Source organism: Poromitra crassiceps (genome assembly GCF_964638095.1).
Source record: "Poromitra crassiceps genome assembly, chromosome: 5".
In the NCBI taxonomy this organism is placed as follows: Eukaryota; Metazoa; Chordata; class Actinopteri; order Beryciformes; family Melamphaidae; genus Poromitra; species Poromitra crassiceps.
In genome coordinates, this window is record NC_139642.1 from 14,101,096 (window position 1) to 14,124,069 (window position 22,974).

A 22,974-nucleotide genomic window follows, 5' to 3' on the forward strand; every position below is an offset into this window, starting at 1 on the left:
ATAGTTACTTGAAATAGTTTGTTGAACCCCTGAAACCATTTATATTACATTCTCATCTGTCTGTCAGCCTGATTATTAAAGTGCCTCTGAAGATTACAACTGAGGTTCAAGTTATCAAATAATAAAAAAAAAATTATTATTATTATTATACTGAACACTGTTCACTAGCCATTTATGCATAGGCTATTTTTTGTAGGTTTGGTTTTTCTCATATGTGTAAGATGTGTATGATGCATCTGAAACAAGGGATTCAAGCTGTTTTTAGTTTGTTTAACAAGTTTAAAAGTACAAAAATAAAATGCCATTTGTGTGTGAAGAGATTTGAAAGTAGTATTTATGTTGTATTATTCTCGTATTATGTGTAAGATTGTTTGGAATAAATATTGAATACATGTAGGATGTCGTTTGTTTTACTGTTTTTAATTTCGGATGTTATGGTTTGACATATTCTTTGTGGGTGTCATTTCACAGGGGTGGTTTTCAGTCAGGCACTGCTCTAGACAGCTACAGCCGGTGTCATTTCACAGGGGTGGTTTTCAGTCAGGCACTGCTCTAGACAGCTACAGCCGGTGTCATTTCACAGGGGTGGTTTTCAGTCAGGCACTGCTCTAGACAGCTACAGCCGGCTCGTAGGGGGCCTTTGCTTGTCTACAGCAAGCCCCCAGGAATAGCGCTGGGCTGTGAAGCCATTTGAACATGCTGGCGAAGCTCTGTATTGCAAGTCACATGACGCCATGCAGCCCAGAAAGGAAAATTCCCATCCACTTGCATGGGGACTCCGGCAGCTGTTAAACCCAGGGGAATTTTTTCCGGGTGTCACTCAAAGTATAAAACGACTCTTTTAATTATCAACAAATTTTTTATGGGGCATTTTTTTCTTCAGAAGCCATTAAGAGCCGTATACGGGGGTATTTTCTTCTTGTAATACAATCCATGGGTGGGAGGGGTGGGAGACGTCATGGAACACGTCATGGCACACATGCGCACTTCGCCTTGGGCTGCATTGTCAGGAAGTAAAACCAGGAAGAAAAAGCCCCCATGATGGCTTCATGCGCCAATGAGCAAGGTCCGTCCGAATGCATGGGTGGGCGTGGCACGTCCCCTATCCAGTTCTTTTAATACATCCATGGTCTACAGGCTATGAGGCTCATGAGACTGACTGCTGCTGAAGACATTAGCAGCCAACATGCCGACTGTCGGTGTCAAAAGGGATCTTCTCTTCCAGGCTTTGGGCAGAACATACAGTGAGTCATTCTGACTACATGTTCAATTCATGGACATCCTTTCTGTTTCAGTAGCGAGCGCAAAAATAAACTGAGAACTCTCTGAGCTCGTTAGCATCATGTTAGCAACATGCTCATGAATGGAGCGGTAACGTTATCGAGCTTGGCCAGTGGCCACTGCTGTCTTGAACCTTGAATAAACACAGTCATATATTTAATGGCAGTCACCTTACTGACTAAATATTGGATATTCATTTAGCCCTAATGAATTTTGCGCTGTTTTGGTTTGAATTGTTCATTACATAATGTAACGTTACAACTTTTGTTGACATAACATTGCATTATTTCCTGGCTCCTGTCATTTAAACTTGGATAGAAACTGTAGTGGGTACTTGTAGGTAGGTACAATAATGACTTGTTTTAATTAAGACTTTCTCCCTTTTTTCTAGCCGATGAGCAGTTTGATGAGCTGTGTTTTGAGTTCGGCCTGGAGCTGGATGAGATTGTAAGTAAAGATACTCCACAAGAGATGTAGCTGCTAGCTGCAAATATTAATCATATTGAGTGTCATTTTTTCATAATTGCAAGTAATAAAATGGTTGACAATTATGTCACAGTGCACACATGAATCCCAGAACTGTGCAGATCAGTCACTTTAGAAAATAATGTGGAAAAATCACTACTGTACTATGACGGTCAGCCTAAAAGCAGTGGCCCCTCTGCTCTGACCCCCATATAGACCTCAGAGAAGGAGATAATCAGCCGTGAGCAAGGTGACTCCAAGACCTCCGGAGCGTCTGACGTCAATGTTGTTATCCATGGTGTGGGTGCCCTGGCACTCCCAAATAGTGCGTACTTTCCAATACCGAGCACTTTTTCACATGGCGGAGCCGATGCTCAAAATTGTAAACTGCACTACACCCTCCCAACCACTGAGCACCGAACCGATACTTCCGGCGCTGTGGAGCACCTAAAAACTTTGGCACTGGCATGTGAAAAAGGGCCTTTATTATCTTTTATTTACAGTTTTATTGTGATTGATAGCGTGTATATCCCGTGCAGCCACTTAGCAGGCGTTGCAGTGGCTGTAGGGATCGCGCATCCGAGACTCTGAAGGAAGAATGACTGATGAATCTCGCGTTGAGGCTATGATGAACACTAAACCCCTAACACTAAACATTTCAGGTTAAATTAATTCATGATTATGTATTAACACAGTGTTAGTTAAAGCATTTTTGGGGGGTGTTTTGTTCCTGGCTGTGTCAAAAGAAGGTGTATAGACAGAAGTGTATTCTCCATATTGGGTTTGGTGCATGTATAATTGCTCTAGTGTTGCTGTACAGAATGCATTCATCTGCCTGAATATGATTTACTCTACGCACCTTTTTAACACATTCACTGCCAACAGTTTTTTTTTTACTGTAGGTAGCTTCTGCCAAGGGTTTTTTTGAGGATTCTGGCTCATCGTTCAAGAGCCGAGGATTATTTTCTGCTAGGAATTTCTGAACACAAAATATCTCAAAATAACTAATAGAATGTGTGCTTTCTCTGTCTAAAAGAGTTAGTTTGTAGAGTTAGTAGTTATGTACAGCGCCGTGGGAAGTAGGGGTGCTGCAGGTGCTGCAGCACCCCCTAGATTTTTTCCACAAAAAAAAAAAAAAAAAAAAAAAAAAAAAAAATTGTTTTTACAAATGTAATTAAAAATATTTTGTAGTGCACTATGTTCCTTTCTTGTTTTAGAATGTTTCGGGAAATGAAAATGTAGCCTATTTAAATAGAATTATCAACAATAACAATCAAGGAAGTTACATGCTTGTAGGCTAGAGAAGAAGAAGACATGTTGTGTTGAACCAACCAACAACCAATACGAATTGTTTAATCTGGCAATAAAGAAATGTGAACTTGACATGCTATTTTAATAGCCTACTCAAAAATGCACCTCCCACTATACAGCAAAGAGAGGAGTCAATGTTTATTGATATATGCCATTCAGATCAGAATAACTAGTCTAGTCATTAAGTTTGCTGTTAATATTTCTATCATGTTAAGTCTGTGTCATGTTAACTGGTGTATTCAGAGCAAATAGGGAGATATAGAGCATTATCATCATGCTATATATCTCCCTCTTTGCTCTGAATGAGTGAGAAAAGGAGAAAATACTGAATAATTACATCACAACAGTATCCTAATGTTAATTTAAAATGAGATATTCCTCTAAATATGGCAAAAAAATGTAAAAAAAAAACGTCCAAAGGAGTCCCTTCCTCCCAGCACCCCCTGCTTAAAATGACTTCCAGCGGCCCTGGTTATGTAGGCATTAGCAGTTGAATACAGCATGGTTTCAGCGTCTGAGAAGAAAAGCTGAGAAAAATGCATTTTTGTGAAATTCGATAGAACAGTCACTTTAACTATTTATTTTTGGCATCAGTGAGACATCAGACATCTAAACAATAGTTCTTTGAACAGTAATTTCCTCCATAACAGCACCCTCACCCCCCTCTCCTCCAAACTCCTCCCTCCGTGGGTGTGTCTCTGGTGGCTTTGCAGCGTTTGTCACAAGCGAGTCTCTCCTGCCTGTCTGTGCTGCCTGGCTGCTGGCGGCCGCTCTTTGGGCGAGTCTGGATGGGGCTTGTTTTTCGGTTGTGAGCTCAGCTGGAATGAAGCTGCGTGCGATTCTGGGCTTTCTGCCGGTGTTTCAAAGTGTGTTGCACCCATAATCTATTATGCAAATTTGCAATCCCCCACCACCAGCTCCCAGCGCGAAAGCGAAAGCGTTTTCGCCAATCCATTTTCATGAGAATGGCTTCCTCACGCTGCTGTTTTTGCTTGGCTTCGTCTAGTCTGGAGAGCACTGTCGCCACTTAGTGGGTCGGTAAAATAGATTATACACATTCAATACCTCCCATATTTTTATAGGAGATGTAAAAGGGTTTGATCCACATCCCACCGCCAAAAAAAAAAAAAAAAAAATTTGACGAGATATCTCGTCCACGGCAGTCAACCGTTGGTTTCTGCTTGACGAGATATCTCGTCCACGGCAGTGAACGTGTTAAGTGAAATTTAATGCCTTGCCCTGGCTTAAAGCTCTATTCTGCAGCTTTTACAAGTTTTGCTATTGGAGAAACTGCGCCCTCTGGGTGCAATAGTATCGGTATCGATATCGCCGTTCAAAGTCAACAAAACACAGCGCCAGAAAGCTCTATGTACATGTTGTGACATCGGGTACTCACCAGGTGATGAAATAATAATCCATAGTTACGTGAAACGTCATTTTCGTAGCAAAACCGCACCGAGTTACTTCCTTGTTTTCCTGAAGACAGTGCTTCCGCTGTACAGCGCATGCACGGTATGCCGCACATCCTGCCTCTGGGACGCCAGTACAAACATGCTTAGTCCCAGGAGAGGCCTTTGGAGGGCGGTGTCAGTGTGACCAATAGAGGCAACCTTCTCCCTGTTACAACTTACACGTCACTGTACCATCTTCAATGACTCAAAAGCTGTTCTATTAAGGTGAAAAAGTCACTTAGCAACACTATCCCTAGCAGATAGCGAAGAAGAATGTAATGCTGCCGACCCTGGGTTGAGCACAGTGATGAGGTTGTGTTATGGTCTCTGCCTGGGATAGCATGTTTTAGAAAACTCATGGTACAACCCCATTTTGACACATCTGTCTTTCCTAGGAATGTCACAATATATCGTCCCACGATATATCGCGATATCAAAACGTGACAATATGTATCGTTGCGTTGAGATTCAATTTCAAATCGCGAGAAAAAGAAGCTGAACATGGTGGCACTGATCTGCATCTGATTTAGGGATGTAACGATAACCGGTTTGAATGATAACCGTGATAAAATTCCTTACGATAACCGTACCGTTTCAAATTGTCATTATCATTAAAACCGTGTTACCATGATTACAGTGCTTTGAAAAACATGGTAAATAAATACTGTCCATCATCAACCAAAGTTGGCAACAGTCTCCCAGATGCAAACGCGCAGCCTCGAATAAATTATTTCAGTGAGTGTATCAATCCTTTTTGGGTCTGAGTTTTCAATATAAAACGTAGGGCTGTGCCATTTTGCCTAAAACTAAAATTGACGATTTTTTCTCTCAAAACTCGATTTTCGATTTCGATTTCGATTTATTATACTATTATACTTCTCTAAACATTTGTTGCCCTACAGAGCTCTTTTTCCCCCTTTTTTTCCCTAATTGACAATTTACGCTTTTACTCTGAAGGCAGAACACCCCAACTTAGCTTGCCGCTGCTATGCTTAACTTCCTGGCTGTTGCTTGCTAACTTGACACTGGTGGATTTGCGTGTTCCTCCGTGACATAATTATATTAGCAGTGTCTAAGCGACCACCCGTGCTCGGAGTTATATCTGTACTAGAATAACACAAAGTCACAACAGGAATGCGTGGAACTGCGATAGCAGTTAGAGGGAAATTCAGACACACAGGCAGGGGCGTATCTACGGGTGGGCCTGGGTAGGCACACGCCCACCCACTTCTTGCCCTGGTCCACCCAAAAAAAAAAAAAAAATGTTGTTTTTTTTGTTTTTTAGAGGCAAACTTGCTGCTGCATTGCTAGCCAATGGTTTTGTTACTTTTGTAAAAACGCAGGGCACATCATCTCCAGAGTCTAATGCATGACAACTTCATGACATCTAGGAATTTTGTTCTCTCTGTGGATAAATAAACCAGAGGGCGTCTTGTTCAAACTTGAAGCAGCCTCAGTGTTGTTATTTTTTAAACTCACAGCAGTATATGGATCAGTGGTTCTAATTTCTGTATAAAGTAACAGTATACACACAAGTATAAGCATTCATGTATGCAACATTTGGCACCTATATGTAACCTTTTAAGGTTGAGATAATTGTATTATCATTATATGGTCCAAATATTTCAGTAAAGCACTTGAAACACTTGAAATATTCTTGCTTGGGTGGTATCATTCTACTTGAAATGATGGTCAAATGCATTATTTTTAGTAAAATAACACGTCAAATTTTTCGGCCGGGCATCTGCACCCCTTCCTATCCAGGCCCACCCAATTTGATCCAGGCCCACCTATAATTCAATTTCTGCATACGCCCCTGCACACAGGGACAGGTGAGTCAGCTGAGGCTGCTACGTTACAGCCATGAATACAGCCAATCTATCAGTACTCGGTGGCCTCACCAGGGGCGTATGCAGAAATTGAATTATAGGTGGGCCTGGATCAAATTGGGTGGGCCTGGATAGGAAGGGGTGCAGATGCCCGGCCGAAAAATTTGACGTGTTATTTTACTAAAAATAATGCATTTGACCATCATTTCAAGTAGAATGATACCACCCAAGCAAGAATATTTCAAGTGTTTCAAGTGCTTTACTGAAATATTTGGACCATATAATGATAATACAATTATCTCAACCTTAAAAGGTTACATATAGGTGCCAAATGTTGCATACATGAATGCTTATACTTGTGTGTATACTGTTACTTTATACAGAAATTAGAACCACTGATCCATATCACTGCATGAAAAACCTGCTTTCCAGGCAAGTAAATTACCACAAAGTGCTCAATTTGCGGACACTTTGGTTGTACTTTCCCCCCTCTTTTCCAGTCAACTAAAAACCAGGAACCATACCAGCCATTCACACCCTGCATGGGCCATTCATATGAATGGGCCCATGGCAGAGGGCACTTAACATCTCTGAGGGGGGCATTCAGAGGTGCATTTCAATGTGATGACTCCAATTATCATTGGAGACAGCCAGGCTGTAGAACCAATCGGTTGATTGTATTTGTAGCCGTTTGTGTAGTTTTCATCCAATGAATGACCAGGGGCGACATCCATTGGGACAGCCCCTGGCCATGGGAAGCCATTCATTGGATGAAAACTACAAACACAATCAACCGATTGGTCAGATAGATCAGCCATGAGCCAATGGCTATATAGAACAGTGAACCCCCCTCCCCCCCCCCTTATTATTAATAAAATGATTTTCATAATAATAAATTGTGTGTACATAAGCCTACATAAAAAACTGCACTTACTGGAAATACTTTCATGTTATTGTTGTTACCCTATAAGGCAGAGGTGCTCAAATTATTTCCTATGAAGGACCCAAATGACTCTGGATGGATGTGTTCAAGTTATGTGAAATTACATTAATTTATTTATTTCATAGACCATTTACATTCTAAATCTAAAATAGGTCTTCTATTGTCATGTATTCAAGCTTGCTTTAAAAATGAGCCTGCCATAGCCTCTGAAAGACAGTAATGTTGGTTGTTGCAATATTGAGATCAATGTATTGGGAGAGAGGAAAAATACATAATTCGAGAAATAGGTAGAAAAGCGTATGCTTTAATATAAAAACACCACACACCACAATTCAATAAATGCTCAAGATGAGAACACCACACAGAAAATTAGAAAAAAAAACACTGCACACAGGGGTCCTTGCCCAAATTCAAAATAAATGCTTAAGATGAGTGTTACATGCAAACACTCAAAAACACACACACACACACATCACACCACACAGTGCTTTTTGGCCAGCGCCAATGTCCAGTGCCGATGCTCGTGAACGGTTTACTGTTTTAAATGTCTTTTGGCATCTGGTTTGATTTTTTGGGGTTGGCGTCTTTCTGAAGATGGTCCCTGCAGACGCGGTGGGCGGGGTGTCATGTGGGAGGCTGCGTCCAGTCTCTCCTGTAGCACAGCACACAAGTTACCCAGCTCCTGACTGCGAAAATACTGACGCCGCACAATCCACACATTTACACCATCTGCATTGCCATCCTCTTCATCGGACATAAAGTTGTGACAGACGCCCCTCCACATATCCTTTTCCAAGTCCGTCAGCACCTTTGTCCTCAGTGTGTAGAGCTGTAAACAGAAACGCACACAGTCAGAAACTGCAAATAAGTAGTTTGTTACGTGTTGCAGTAACAAAACAAATGCCTTCAAGTTAAAGGAACAGCTCACCCTAAAATTACATATTTTTCGTCTTACCTGTAGTGCTATTTATCATCTACATTGTTTTGTGTTAGTTGCCTGAGTTTTAGAGATGTCTGCCTTCTCTCCAATACAATGTAACTAGATGGCCCTTGGCTTGTGGTGCTCAAAATGGCAGAAACATTATAAAAACTCAACAGCAATGCCTCTTTCCAGAAATAATGGCCCGGATACTCAAGATAATCTACAGACCTGTTATGAGCAGCTTCATGTAGGAACTATTTTCTTTTAACTAAACTACTCCCACAGCTGCTAGCTAGCTGCCATGTAGCAATTAGCTAGCAGCTAGTGGGTGTAGTTCGGTCTAAAGTAAATAGTTCCTACATGTAACGGCTCATAACAAGGTATTTCAAATGTATTTTTTTGTTGCTAATAGGTATTTTGGATCTTACCCTCAATCTTCTGGCTCGACTCCGCGATGCAATCTTTGCAGCGTTCCCCTTCTCCTCGAGCCCAGGTTGGGTGTACCGGAATCGTCTCCTAACACTCTCAAACCAGGTCTTACAGGCAGCTGAAAAAAAATATTAAATTAATATGTTACAAATACAAAATTGTCTTTCAGAACTGCGCCATGTCTTTGTCTCTCTACATTTCCATATAAGTATATAAAATATAGGCTACTGATATGTATAGACACACACACTAGAGCAGTGGTTCCCTAAACTGACACAAATTAGACCACTGAACCCAAGTTACTTACTCAGAAGGACATCGTGGTCCAAAGTGTAGAAGTCTGCACTCGCAGCCAGGGCTCGCATCAAATATGAGGTCACCGCCACATTGTGTGGATGGCTCAATCTGTGAACACAAATGAAATAGAGAACAGAACAGATTTATTTACTTTTATACAGCCCAATGTATAGCACACTTTTGTTATGAAGAACATAGTTTGTTATGAAGAGAGTGGTTTGAAATCGTACCCATGCTGAACAGATATTGGTGTGGATATCTACAAGTTTGAACAAGTTGAATTTAAGACTTTTTCTTTAATGATTATTATTATTACAAGCCTCGGCTGGGTCACCTGGGCGAGTGTGTATGATGTTGTGAGACCCGAAACACCCAACGACACCAGGTTACATCACTGACGATGTATCCCAGTTGCATTTAGAAGATTGTGGGCCCTATCTTTGCAGTGGCCTTAGGCGCAAAAACTGGCGTTAAACGAAAAAAAACACGCCTTGCGCCTGCCTAGGGAAGATAGCAACATGGTTTGAGGCCCTGAAACCATGCGTTTAGAACATTCTTTTCACTTTGATCTTGCTATAGTGTAGCGTATTTACATGCTTGCAGTATTTAAAATGCAGTTAGATTGGTTTGAGAAGCATAATAATATGGAATAACAGCCTATACTGTATATGGAGACAGACAGGTGAATGAGTTACAAAACTACTTTCAATCACTATGGCTGGATTTGCAGAATGTAAATAAGAGCATTACATCATCACATGACTGTGGAGCTATTCACTTGAACTGAATGTGGCTGGGTGACATTATATTTTTAGCTTTTTGGGCTTACAGACTTTTATGAATTTGGCCCCAGGAATGATCACATTTGTTTGTAATATGTCCCCAGACATTGCAGATCTGCACAGGAAGCCTACAGTAACTCAATTATCACATTGCGCTGCTTACCATTTTCTGACCCAACAGTCCCACTCAATGTCCCTCCACTCTCTCCAAAGAGATGAATGCTTTGGTCACCTGCCATTTCATCTAGAAGACATAAAAAGCCACGCAAAACTCATTAGTGATGCATACAACTGAACACCATTTATTTTTAGACCACAACCGTCCATACAGATTAAATCATTTTGGCACCTCTGCTCTGAACATTATTATTCACATGAATAGAAAGTGTGAAATCAAAGTGGATCTACAAGAATATTATAAAAGCGGTTAACTATTCTTATCTTACCATGGACTGAATCTGGTGGATGTGTGGACCGGTGCTGTATGGCAGCATCTGATACCACATTAGCGGCAGCACAATTGGATTGTATCTCCCAAACTCCATTATTGAAAAAGCGTCTTCTATGATCATGATACTGACTATGAGAAAGCTCGTTGTCACAATGCCCACAGATTTGCCGAGGTCTTTTTCTCTTCACTTTGGGGACTTCCATCTCTCTCTCCATACTACAAAAAGAATAACAGAAAACGTACATAAAACACACATAAACATTAGAACACATGACCTAGAACTAGCAATGCACGATATGGATTTTTACAGCCGATACGATAACCGATAAATATATGCTTCTCCTGGCCGATAACCAATACGATAAACCGATAATTATTTCACATTTTTGTATTTAAAAAAATAAGTTCTTAACCTGTATTTTATGCACACCTGGGGTAAAAAAAAGAAAGCGCAGATGTAGTGTTATTAATTAATACACAGGACAAGATGTTACTATCCCTTGTGCCAAAATCCAAGGAAAAACACATTTAGAAGCCCAATCCAGAATAAAACAAGCTAACAGGCTAACAAACTAATAAACAAGACACAAGACACAATTCACCAGTTACCTACCCTAGCCAACAGCAGTATGAAGCATGTCATTGGGGTTTTCAAGTGGGCACCTTCCTTCACCGACGTTTCGTTAAGTTAGGCCCACGACACCTCAAGAAGGCTTAACGGTGTAATCCAGCGTCCTGGAAACACCCCCCTCCATGCTACCACCGCACAACTGCATATCCTCACTATCTAAGCATAGCTATCCAGGTCGGTTCGGTATGACATTCCTGACTACACCACCACTGTCAATGATTCAGCCCTGTTGATGCGGACCGTTAATCATGACCAACAACAAACAATCCCTAACTACACCACCACTGTCAATGATTCAGCCCTGTTGATGCGGACCGTTAATCATGACCAACAACAAACAATCCCTAACTACACCACCACCGTCAATGATTCAGCCCTGTTGATGCGGACCGTTAATCATGACCAACAACAAACAATCAATCTGACCTTAGCGAGCTCCCCAGCTAGCATGTTTCCTCCTTATCCACAGCCATTCACTTGCTCGTTCTGCTGCCTGAGACATGTTGCTAACCGCAAGTTTCAGGCTCCGTCCCCGAATGCCCAACTCAGTTAGTAAGGCAATAACGGACTTTGCCACAAAACCACGGCAGCCCACCTCTACAGGCCGCACTCGAGCCCTCCAACCTCGCTGCTCTGCCTCTGCTGCCATTTCAGCATACCTAGCTTTCTTGCGCTCATAAGCCTCCTCAACTCGATCTTCCCACGGGACTGTGAGTTCGATAAAATAAACTCTCTTCTCTACCTCAGACCACAGTAACAAGTCCGGACGTAGCCGGGTGCTAACTATATATGCTGGGATGACTAGCTGTTCATTCAAGTCAACCCTCATTTCCCAGGCTCCACCTACACTTAGCTGCCCTAACTTGTGCCTGACCTTAATTGGTCTAATCTTTTCTCCCTCACGTACAAATTTGATCTGTCTAGTCTCTTTGCTAGCAACTAGAGAATTTACTTCTAGCCGCTTTTCCTCAACTGCAGCTGCCAAACATTTCAACACCTGGTTGTGACGCCAGGTGTATCGCCCCTGGGAGAGACTGACCTTACACCCTGACAGTATATGCCTCAATGTACATACACTAGAACACAACGGGCAGGCACCATCCTCGCCCAACCACTGATTTAAGTTCTGGGGAGATGGCAGCACATCATAAGTAGCCCCTAGAATAAATCTAATTCTGCTGGCCTCCATGCTCCACAACTCTCTCCACTTCAACTTTCTCTTCTCTACACTCTCCCAGTTCACCCACTGTCCTTGCTTTGCCTGCGACACTGCCTTAGTACATCTTACTGCCTCCTCTTGCCTATGTACTTCTTCAACTACCATCTTCCTCATTACTGATGCCTTGTTCCACACAGGTTTCCCTATGCACAACCCTAAGCCTCCACGCCCATGCTGCACCTGACCTATGATATCCCTGTGTCTAAGAGCTGACTGTGCTTGCTGTACTGCCTCCTTTGGGTTCCACTTCCTCCCTGTTTTAACTGTGGGCGCTACACTCATAACCACTGGATCCTTTGACTGAGTCAGAGTCATTTCCAGTCTAACCTTAGCACACTTGAACTCCTCTGTCAGGCTAGATAATGGCAATTCCAATATGCCTTTCCCATATAAGGCTACACTGCTTAGGCAGCGTGGGACTCCGAGCCATTTTCTAATGAATGAGTTAATCATCCTTTCTAGCTTTTCTACCTTTGAAAGGGGAACCTCATACACTGTCAGTGGCCACATCAACCGAGGCAACAATCCAAACTGCAAACACCACAACTTTAACTTTCCTGGGAGCCCTGACTTGTCTATACTTGAAATACCTTGAATCATTTCCTGCCTCACCTCCTCAAACTGTCCGTTATCACTGAGACTTGCATCATACCATCTACCCAAACTCTTGACTGGTTTCTCTAACACTGTAGGCACCACCTCATCATTTATAACAAACTTCTTACCTACTACCCTCCCTTTAATGATTGAAATACTCCTGCCCTTACTTGGCTTCACTTTCATTCTAGCCCACTGCAGATTACTATTTAACTTATCCAACAATCTGCTAGTACATGGAGCGGTTGACGTCATAGTCGTCATGTCATCCATGTATGCCCTAATTGGAGGGAGCCGCAGCCCTCCCTGCAGCCTTTCTCCACCCACTACCCATTTTGAAGCCCTAATAATGATCTCCATTGCCATGGTAAAAGCTAATGGGGAAATTGTACACCCTGCCATAATGCCTATCTCCAGCTGCTGCCAAGCTGTATTGTGTATAGTGAGCAAAGATGGATGATTTAATATTCCATAGCTCTGACCTAACCAATTCTAACTGACATCACTATTGTGAACACAAAACAAACAAAACTTCTGATATAATATGATTGTTTTAGTCAAGTGTATCCCTCAATAGTCAATACAAAAAATAAAGGCTTTTATAGAACCAAAAGCCATAGCGCTTAGTCTGCAGATAAACCAAAAGAGACATGGTAATTTAGACTCTTATTGGCATGTTACTGGCAACTAAATGGGCCGTCTGAATTTTGCATTGGGGCCAGTTCTGTGAATGGGGCAGGCATGGAAAGCCTCACTATAAGCCATCATACAGTATCTGTGTCGTTTCACTTTTTACTGAAGAATGCTCCCTCTAGATAAAAAAAAAAGACGCAATGTGATGTTGACTGGTGTTTTTTTATGTAAATGTGCGCATTTGTTTTCTTTATTATTGGTCTCTATACATTATAACTAGATAATGACTGCCCAGCAGCTAGCTAGCTACGTTAGCTTACATGTAATGTTACGTTAGCGGGTTGCTTTTGGAGTTAAGACAGAAACCCTGGACATTTCATTTCGGGTAAAGCATGAGGTTCTCTATAGTTTACGCCAGCTCTGGGAGTATGAAGTGCTTTAAATGTGGGGATGTTTGGTCACAACAAGCTTGAGGACCGCTGCCTGCTGAACTACAAGCTAGGCCACAACCAGCTAGCTAACATTAGCCACCACAACAGCTAACGTTAATGTCATTGACTGTATGTTAACGGTAAACAAATCTGCTGCTTCCCCCCCATGTTTGGTTTAACGTAACGCCAGCTCAGACTTCCCCCTCATCTCAGAAACCTTGCGGGACATGTATTGCAAATTGCAATAGCGTTGTTTTGTTATCAACTGAAACCGAACAGCCACACACTGGAGCGGCCATGTTTCGCGCAGCTGCTTGTGATGTCACGAGCACGCTTCCAAAGCAAATAAAATATTTATCGGCTAAAATGTCATTATTGGAATAATAAATAATAACGCAAAATGGCCATATCGGCACATGCTGTATATTGATCCACGGAGTGGGAGCTCCATGCCTTTGTTAGCATTAGCAGCTAACACAAAAGCTATAGCTTAACACACAAATAACACTGTTTGAAATCAAAATGAGAAACATCCACACCATTGAAGCTGGACCAACACGTTCGCTAGCACCTTTCTAAGTAGCACAACAGTGTACTTTTAAACCAAAGGAAAATAATTATAAAATAGAGAGAATAAAACGTTACATACCTATTAGAGTGGGACTTAATTTGGGAGAAGTTCTCTATGAAAACCAGAGGCTTCAGGGAAGATAAAGAAATAAAATAAAATAAGAAAATGTAGGCTTCCGGGGCAGACTGGAAACGAGCTTGTAACGTCATCGCGGACTTGACCAATCACAGGGACGGACTTGACCAATCACAGGGCGCCACAGGAGCTTGTCACGTTAGAGGGCGGGTCCAATCACGGAAGGAATAAAACAGACTGTTCTGTAAGCTGTTCTGTTCTATCTCCTTGCTATTATTTTGTTGCTGTTGCTTCTTGAAGAAACCTCGAACCTACCCTTGTCCTATCTTGAAGATGTACTTTGTATTAACTGAATAAATATAACTGTACATTACTTCTTTATTAAATCCTTCTATAAGCATCAAGAAGCTCCTTTTTTCTATTTACTGTTTATATTGGCCTGCTGAGCTATCTTGTCGCCACTTTTTTGACTTTTCATACATCTAAAGTAAACATCTTTTCAGACGGGGGACCTATAGGCACAAAATCTTGAAAGTGATCTGATTGTTATCAGTTTAGGGAATGTATCATTTCATCATTTATTTATTTGCGGCCCCTGGACCATCTCAATCCGGCCCTCAACTGTGTGTGAAAGCAGATATTGTTTTGGGATCTAACACTTTACTGCTTTTAAGTAGGAGTGGGCTATACAGAGGTCAAAAACACTTTTTTGGTCATTTTTATTAGGTCTCAGTTTTTTTTTATTCCATTTGACCTATCTCAACATGAAATGACAAAATTTTTGGCCTGGGGTTCAAGAAAAAAGTGTGCAGGGCACAAATCCTAGATCACCACCGTTTTCCCTGAAAAATCACATTTTTAGCCATAACTTTGTCATTTTTGTCAACTCAATATATGATGGTTTGTGACTACTTCTAGATGCATAAATAGATTGCTTGACCCCCAAAACATAGGGTTAGACACCAAAACCAAGTAAAAAGACCCCAAAATTACAAAGTTATGGCTAGAAATGTGATTTTTCAGGGAAAACGGTGGTCATCTTGGATTTGTGCCCTGCACACTTTTTTCTTGGACCTGAAGCCAAAGATTTTGTCATTTCATGTTGAGATAGGGCAAATGGAATACAAAAAAACTGAGACCTAAGCAAAACAAAAAATGACCCATTTATAGCCCACTCCTATTTTAAGTTTATTTCTCTCACAATCACAGAGGCACTCACACACCAGCCATTGTCCTGAGGTGTTACCTATTAAGTCAATAATAAGTCAATTTTTTTGGGTGGGCCAGGGCAAGAAGTGGGTGGGCCTGTGCCTACCCAGGCCCACCCGTAGATACGCCCCTGGGCCTCACGTGTTGTTTTGTTATTATGTGAACTGTAAAGGCAACGTTTCATGTCCGGTTATAACGTCTGTGTTCGTGTGCGAGCGTGAGTGTGTTGTGGCTATCGTTATCTTGTAGGCTACAGCCCGCAGTGCAACAAGCTGCGCTCAGTGCTCACTCTGTGCTTTTTGGTGTTTGGTGTTGAAATAAGTCCATTGAGCTGCTGTCTTTAGTAGCCAGTATCACAGCCTCTAGAGAGACATTACAGCGGGGATAATGGACAAGTAGCAGCATGCGTACATGAGAGAGAGCCGCCCGCGTAACGTAATTACCCTAGTTGAAGTGAAAATCGATTTTACGATTTTCATTTTTTTAACATCGTCCTAACTAATTAATTCGATTACGATTCAAAATCGATTAATCGCACAGCCCTAATAAAACGTTGTAAAATGATTTCAGTGAGTCTCTCAGTACTTTTTGAACATTTTCAGCAATCTTTTACGAATACCGCGATAATCTGATAACCGTGATAATTTTGGTCACGATAATCGTGATGTGAAATTTTCATACCGTTACATCTCTAATCTGATTGCATGCTCGCTCTCCTTTTCATTGCTTTGTTTGAACAGAGGAGGGACGTTACAGACACGGAGGGATGAAAATGGTGAAATTACTCAAATTAGCATGGAGGATGCCCCCTCAACTTACAAATCGATCGGAAAAAAATATTGTTAAAATATCGTGTCGTTATCGTGAACCCAATATCGTTTATCGTATCGTGACACCCCATGTGTTTCCCCATTTTGCCACATGTGTGTTTTCTGTCTCTTGATGTCCAGGCGGAGCCATCAGCCTTCTGGCCCTCAACGGCCTGTTTGTCCTCATCCATCAGCACAGCCTGTGAGTATCTCATGTTGAGAGAGACATTGAGTTTGAGAATGTTGTGAAGTTTACAATTATTTGGACAATGTTTAAGATGAAGTCGGCTAGATAGCTTTTCTGTCATTTTCACCACTAATTGAAACTAAACTATCAAGAGCAGAATAGTGAGACCTCAAAAATGTCCCACTCTGACACATTACTTACATACAAAATGGAATAATGTAACTTCTTAGACCCAACAACAGTTTTTCTCAAATGCAGCAGCATGCAACTCTGTCGGCTCGACCTCAGATTGTGTCAGATGTTTGAGTCTGGAAGCAAGACAAGGAAAACAGTAGGGGTGGGAATCACCAGATGCCCACGATACGATACTGAAACGATACTTGAGTCACGATACGATAGTATTGCGATACTGCGATATTTTCGATATTGCGATATATCGATATTGCGATATATTGAATATTGCGATATTTCGATATATTGCGATTTCTTACTTTTTCAACTGCAAATGATGTCCCCAAAGGAAAACTTTGTCAACATCTGGTTTATATAAGAACAATTTTTCAGTCTGTACATCTGACTTCAACCATTTTATTGCAGCAACATAGACAGACCAACAACTTTCATAAAGTCATGTCATAGTTGCATGCACCTGACAAACTGAACTGTTTGTTACAGTCTACTTACAGTCCACCTTAACTGGATGTGTGTGTGGACTACTGTACTTATGTAGTTTTTGCAACTTCACTTCACTTACACAAAACATTTTGTGCAGCCCATTCAGTAACTGGGGAATTTGTAAATGACTGTTATGACAAAACTGTTACTGTTAAAACAAAATGAAAATATGCTACCGTTTGTTTACTGCTGGCCTTGGAACTAAAGTTTATAGTAGCCCGGTGGCCTGGCATGGCCTGCAAAAAATTTTTTTTTTTTTTTTTTTTTTTTTCCAATATCGATACTTGGCGTCCAAATATCGATACGATATCGTCAGGCAAAATATCGCGATACTGTGGTGTATCGATTTTTTCCCCCACCCCTAGAAAACAGTCAGGCTTGTTGAGTTGGAGGAGATTGATGGACAAGGGAAAAAGATAATACACATTTGAGAGGCTCTGCCATGTTATGTCATGTTTTTATTTTTAGTTGGGGGGGGGGGGGGTTGGGGGCATTTGAGCACATTACACTGAATAATTAATTATACTTACTTAATTACTATACGCACAGTATATCAACATTATTTAGATAGCCTAAAGGTCAGTTGCAGATGTGTTGATTGTGAAAACAAAGCTGTATGAGATCTGATTGTTGCAGGCCTCTCCAACAACCTGAACATTATGGATATCATAACTTTGATAGAAAGTAAATGCTTTTAATGGTCACCTTCATTCATTTCTATGTGAGATTTGATCAAATTTAATCTAAACTTGCCAACGTTCTTTCCTGGATTGTTGCACAACAGATGAATGACAAATATTTTCCAGTAGCAATGATTATTGTGTGTTTGTGTTCACCACTTCCCGTGTGTGTGTGTGTGTGTGTGTGTGTGTGTGTGTGTGTGTGTGTGTGTGTGTGTGTGTGTGTGGAGATTACCCAGATTTCTACACAAAGTTGTACAATCTGCTGGAGCCTTCTGTTTTCCATGTGAAGTACAGAGCACGCTTTTTCCACCTAGCCAACCTCTTCCTTAGCTCCAGGTAAGATCTTTTATCCTTTACTAATATCTTTTAGACTTTGACTCACTCACTCCCTTTTAGGCCTGCACAATATGAGAAAAATCTGCGATGTGCGATAACACATCGCATGAGGGGCAGCTGTGGCTCAGGAGGTATAGCGGGTCGTCCACTAATCAGAAGGTCGGTGGTTCGATCCCCGGCTCCTCCAGTCTGCATGTCGAAGTGTCCTTTGGGAAGACACTGAACCCCAAATTGCTCCCGATGGCTGTGCCAGCACCCTGCGTGGCAGCTGGCCACCTTCAGTGTGTGAATGGGTGAATGTAGGCACATTGTAAAGCGCTTTCGATAAAAGCGCTATATAAATGCAGTCCATTTACCATTTAACATTATTCAATATAGCGATGATGATACGACTTGCGATAAATAAACAAATATTAAAGTATGCATATTAGCTATACAGTTCCTATGTCTTTCTGCTTTAATAATGCTAACATAGACCCCAAACATAACCTATGGCCACTGAATAAAGACAGGAAATACACACTGACTCTAGCTGAAACTACACACAGCGTGTTTGGGCTTTGGCAGAGGGGCGGAGCGCACTGTTGCAAGGGAAAGGTGTACGCTGGATTTACAACACAAGACAAACTGATCAGATGCTGAGTGGGAATGCATGACGCATGTAAATAAAACCACTTTTGTTATTCATTGCGTTTCAGGCAGTCTTTGCGATGTGTTTATTGCGCATGTTTATATTGCGATGACGCTGAAAATAGGATGAATTGTGCAGCCCTACTCCCTTTCCCCATCCAGATTTGACCAGTTGAACTAGGGATTCAAACTGACAATGTTTGGGACATCTTGAGCTGGTGAAAAGCCTGCTGTCAGTATTCACTTGCCATTAGTTGTGGATGTGGTAATGACCATAAAAATGATCCTATCGCTGTCTCAGTAGCTGTGTGTGTGTGTGTGTGTGTGTGCGTGTGTGCGTGCGTGTGTGTGTGTTTATGTGCCTCCAGTCACCTGCCAGCATACCTAGTGGCTGCATTTGCCAAGCGCCTGGCTCTCACAGCGCCCCCTGCACCCCTCCTGCTGGTACTGCCCTTCATCTACAACCTGATCCTTCGCCACCCGTCCTCCAGAGTCCTTATTCACAGGCCCAGCACAGAAGGTGGTGAGTGTCAGTGTCTTATTCACAGGCCCAGCACAGAAGGTGGTGAGTGTCACTGTGGGACTCAATTCATCTCTAGAATCTGTCAGAACGAGAGGATTTCACCAGGTTGCAAGTTGAAAATGTCAGGGTTTCTGGATGCCCAATAATTCATTTTTAACGAGGAGGGCACTTGGGAGAGCGCAGACTTCTGCCGAGGCCTATAGTTGGTGCTATTATTGCTATTGATATTATTATTTGTGAGGCTTGTTCATGCGTCAGATGCGGATCGGCTCCAAAATGTAAAGGGTTCTTCCTTGGCCCGTGCCCACGAAGTTTCAGGGAAATCATGCCAGTAGTTGTTCTGTAATCCTGCTGATAAACAAACAAACGTCACCAGATAACCTCTTTGGCGGAGGTAATCATCTGGGCCAGGGGTTTTCATCTGATTGTGACCTAGGCACCACCATTCTGACTAAGAAGCAACCTGAGAACCACTGGTGTGAGGAAAGGGGTTGAGATTACATGGGAACTACATTATTGAATGCATGGTCAGGGACCACCTGCAATGCCGCCACGGACCACCATTTGGAATGGTCCGTTCCATTAAGACTGGGAAATGGGAATGCGACGCCGGTTGAATGACGTCACAGACAAGTTGTCGACATTCCCTTTAAACAGTCGGGGAAACCAGCCAGGGTTAGCTCTAGCCAGACTAGCAATTGTTAGCAATAACAGTTCATAACAACGCATTTTGCGGTATTTTGCACATACAAAACACTGCAGCAACATGTGCACACAGGTAGAAGTTAGACAGTGCTGTAGTGTGTACAGCTGATTTAATGAGACACAAAAAAGACAGATGTGATAATAAACAGTATCTAGGCTGCTACGATTTTAATTACTGTTGATGCGCGGAGCAGCCATCTTGAATTTTTTAGGTCAGGGCTGCTGAGGCTCCTCCAAGTTTGGCAGAGAAAATACGAGCACTGGTGACGTCACCGTCAGAGTTCATGACCTTTGAACTTTTTTACATTCCCAGCTTTAATGGAATGGCTCCAAAGTCCAAACCCCCTGATCTCGGCTAACATTATGTTTGTGGCGACACTGCCCCCTCTAGTGGCAGCATAATGTCTATATAATAAGCTGTTACAAGCTGTTTGTTGTTTGTAAGTTTAGCTGACCGATGTGCTGAGAAATTATGAATCGGAGATTTGGTGATTATTTCAGATGGAACGGAAGCCCGTCTTTATTGTCACACGAACACACTACAACACATGCATGTGGCCACAACACACACTCATGCTGATGGTGGCCGGTGAAATATGTCCTCTGCATTTGACCCATCCAGGCTTGTCCTTTCCTCTGGGGGGCAGGCCAGGAGCAGTGGTCGCTTTTTCTTTCCAGCACCCGGGGACCATCATTGGACCATCATTGGACCATCATTGGACCAACTTCAGATGTTGTCGTCACTGGTCGGATGACGATCTTCTGCATGTTTTTAGTGGGGGGTTATGTACGGAGGAACCCCCTGGGGGGTACGGGGAGAACATGCAAACTCCACACAGAAATGTTCTCTAAATAGATGCAAAGAGAGCAGAGTTACCTAACCGTGCACAGGGGAGAGAGAACATGACCCATCACTTCTATTTAGGATGATAATCTGGTATTTCTGCAACAGCCTCGCTAACACATATCAGCAATTTGTCAATATGGCCTGTTTTGATTTGCCATAGCAAAATTGTTAGTCTTAACCTGTATAATCTGCCCCATTATCAAAACCAGTGCACCTGTTATCCGTCCGTCAGAGTCCTGTGCGTGTCTGATTTTCAAGACCCGGCCCCGGTAACCCGCACATGACCACTCGGTACCGCAACCCACCCCGCCCCGCAGACATGAGACCCACGCCCGACCCGGAACCGCATATATATAATAATAACATATATATATAGAATAGAATATAATATCTGCAGTGCAAACATTTTGTGGAGCGTGGAGATATAATTTCTCCACCTAGCCCTCGGTCTGCCCCGTGGTCTCCTCCCAGCTGGACGTGCCTGGAACATCTCCCTAGGGAGGTGACCAGGTGGCCTCCTTACCAGACGCCCGAACCATCTCAACTTGCTCCTTTCTACACAAAGGAGCAGCGGCTCTACTCCCGAGTCCCTCACGGATGACTGAGCTTCTCACCATATCCCTCTCACACCTATCCTTTCCCTTATAATAAATGGTGATTTCATAAATAAAAAAAATTGGCCAGGTTATATAGATAACATATTTTGTATTTCTGACAGAACCTGTTGGAGACCCCTATCTAATGGATGAAGAGGATCCTGCTCAGTGTCGTGCCTTAGAGAGCAGCCTGTGGGAAATTAAGGTGAGTCTATTTGATGCTTGCGATACACATAATCATGAACAATTTTGACTGCGTGTGAGCTATGACTTTCTTGAGCCAATCAATGGGTCCATCCCTCGGATATCTCCTCGCGTGAACCGGAAGTTGTTCTGCTCCGCTATTTTGAAGACCGCGTCCCGAAGGTCTTATCGCTGCTCCGAGGAGTGAGGAGAGATATCTGAGGAGCTATGAGCGAGGATGTACCCAGTGTCTTTCTCATGTTGTATGGAAAGTGAATATCACATAATACTATGAGTACTGGCAATGTACGCCTAACTTAGATTTCAATTTGCCATTTTGTTTTTCTCTTCTTCTCTTCCAGACCCTGCAGAAGCATTACCACCCAGACGTGGCCAAAGTTGCCATGTTGATCAACTCACCCCTTTCAGAGCGCGAGGAGGACATCAGCGAATTACTTGAGATAACAAGTTATGAGGTGATGCGTGTGGCACTGTCAAAATGTATTTCAATCATGAGAGACTCTTAATATAATTTTAACGAACTTTATTGAATCAGAATAGTATGGCGTATGACTCCATGATGTGACGCTCCTCTTGCTTATGAGAGAGGGCGTCGGTGCTGTAAGAGATAGGACATCCCCCCTGAGGGGATCTGTTTCCAACGGGAGTCATAACATTGGTGGTGATCTGGGGGAGGTGGTGGGATGAAGCTTCTTGCCTGGAGATGCTGGATGGATGCGTGATGCTGACACAAGGTGAGTGATGACTGCACGAGTGTGATTTAAGCTGTGGTGATGGGGGCCTTATATAGTACTGGGAGAAGGGCATTTATGATGTCATAACTGACGTCATTTGGGCAACTGACGTCACGCTGCAAAGGTGACGTCATAGAGAAGGTGACGTCGGAGATGGTGACGTCATTTAGTGACGTCATTTGGGCTGAGGGTTATGACAGCATGGGGTGCTCTATTAATGCCTTATTTGGTCTTCCGTGATTGAACTTCAGTCTGCGACTACACTTCAATCATGAGAGACTCTTAATATAATTTTAACGAACTTTATTGAATCAGAATAGTATGGCGTATGACTCCATGATGTGACGCTCCTCTTGCTTATGAGAGAGGGCGTCGGTGCTGTAAGAGATAGGACATCCCCCCAAAGGAATTTAAAGTTATTTCAGGAACAGGGAGAGTGAAAACGGGGGTCATCATCCCCCAAAGGAATTTAAAGTTATTTCAGGAACTGGGAGAGTGAAAACGGGGGTCATGGAGCT

The 22,974-nt window shown here is 42.4% G+C and overlaps 1 pseudogene across 1 annotated transcript in view; it reads left to right on the plus strand.

Moving 5' to 3' along the window:
- Nucleotides 1–1,186: 1,186 nt before the first annotated feature.
- LOC310776321 (nucleolar complex protein 4 homolog) overlaps nucleotides 1,187–22,974 on the plus strand; it is a 37,229-nt pseudogene continuing 15,441 nt past the window's right edge. Inside the window, exons 1-8 of the transcript in view lie at nucleotides 1,187–1,244; nucleotides 1,673–1,728; nucleotides 1,963–2,044; nucleotides 16,478–16,542; nucleotides 18,109–18,217; nucleotides 19,216–19,370; nucleotides 21,641–21,723; nucleotides 22,064–22,177. The product of the transcript in view is annotated as a nucleolar complex protein 4 homolog (transcript). The remainder of the gene's footprint in view (nucleotides 1,245–1,672; nucleotides 1,729–1,962; nucleotides 2,045–16,477; nucleotides 16,543–18,108; nucleotides 18,218–19,215; nucleotides 19,371–21,640; nucleotides 21,724–22,063; nucleotides 22,178–22,974) is intronic.